We start from the raw sequence: 2,040 nt of genomic DNA on the forward strand, positions 1-2,040 counted from the left end.
GAGTTAACTGGAAGATAAGAATGAAGTATTACAGCTGATCTGAATGGTGTTCTGGCATCACTTGTAATTAGTACACGAATTCCTATTTTGATTTTTTTTCCAACTAGTTTTTCAAAATGGATGATCAATACTGGTATTTGCTTTGGTCTCTGGCAGAAATCTCAAACACTGAATTGCAAAAAGTCTTCCCCCATAGTTTATAGCAATTAACCACATACCCAGTGGGAAGAGAGAAGGAGGAGAGCTTTACGAAGAGACATTCCTCTTTCATCTTTGATTTGCTCAGCAAACCTTTTCTCCAGGGACTTAATCCTAAACTTTGTCTAACAAAATGACAGAGGGGACTAAAATATCTTTCAAAGACAGTTTGGACTTTCTGCTATTGAATTGGAATTCATTTTCCAGTCTAAAGTGACTTACTTATTTCTCTCAGGAAGAAATTTTTATTCTATATGTAAATTTGCTGAGAACCCATCTGAGTTTATGCTACCAAACCTTTGATTTGTGTATCAGAAAATAGACCTTAATTTATTTTATCTTAAGAAAATTGCTTAACTTGGTTTATAACACATTTTACGTAAAGCAGTTTTAAAGAATTTATGTAGAACCAATATATTCTATATTTTTTATAGAGTTTTAAAATTTCCAGGTTGAGTAACCAAGTTCTTCTTCAACTCACGATTATATAGATTGTCTTGTAAGATTTAAATGTTTTATATTATAGTATTTATTCTGGCCAAAATATTATATTTTTATTTTAATTATTCAAGTTCTTTTCAATTTCTTTTCCAGGTGAGTAGATTTAGAAGACATATATTTATAATTCAGAAAAAAAGATTATGATTTTAACAAACATGGGGAAAACCCACAAATATCCCAATAGGAAAGCAATTATATGAATAGACAATTTGTTGTTGTTGTTCAGTCACCAAGTTGTGTCCAACTCTTTGCGATTTAGAATAGCAAATCCAAATAAACAAGACATATAAGAAAGTGTGGCCAAATTCTCAAATAGAGAAAGAGATATTAAAATGATGATGATAAAGCTCTTCATATTCACCAGACTGGAAGCAAAAGAAGAATTTAATTTTATTGCCAATGAGAATGAAGGAAAAGTGCTACTCACAGATTACTGGTGGAAATTCAAAGTGTCACAAGTTTTCCTGGGGAAAATATGGCAATGGTTTCTAAAAACTACATAAACTCTCAATCTAGTGCTATTATTTGCAGGAATCATTCCCCTAAAAAGGACAAATGAACAATAATATTTAATGCAGAAATGTTTTAATAACCAATGACAAAGAAAAATATAGGGTCTTTTGATAAGAAATTTACTAGATAATATATTCACAGAATGGAAAGTGTTCATTCATCTGAAACAAGGAATTATAGCACTAACACGTCTTGGAGATATTTTCTTGAGGTTTTGCTGAATGAGGAAATCAAAAATGCTGAAACAAATACATTACATGGTTCTACTTTTATAAAACAATAACTTAAGACATTGAAATATGATTTTATTATGTTTTGTGTGTCTGCATGAGATTACATGAGAAAATACCTAGTTTTTTTTTTAAGAATAATAAGAATGACTAATTCTTAATTAATATTATTATGTAATTAACAGTAGCTTGAATAATCTGGAAAGGGGCAGAAGGTAATATCTAGAGGAAGATGGGGCATGAAGTAAAGCTAGAAAAGAAACAAATTGAGACTTTGTGTATATTTAAAAGTTTTTAAAATTAATGACACTGGTTACTTCTCTACACAAGAGTAGGAGTAAGGTTGAGGATAGTTAGGGGACAAATTGAACTAGGGTATGAATTGTATTTATAGTTTTTTGTGTGTGTTTTTTTTTAACAGACTGCATGAATCACAAGATGGAATCAAGATTGCTGGGAGAAACATCAACAACCTCAGATATGCAGATGGTATCACTTTAATGGCAGAAAGGAAAGACAGAATGGCAGAAATTAAAGAGCCTCTTGATGAAGGTGAAAGAGGAGAATGAAAAAGCTGGCTTAAAACTCAACATTCAAA

Source organism: Bison bison, unplaced genomic scaffold, assembly GCF_000754665.1.
Source record: "Bison bison bison isolate TAMUID 2011002044 unplaced genomic scaffold, Bison_UMD1.0 scf7180017858493, whole genome shotgun sequence".
Taxonomy (NCBI): domain Eukaryota; kingdom Metazoa; phylum Chordata; class Mammalia; order Artiodactyla; family Bovidae; genus Bison; species Bison bison.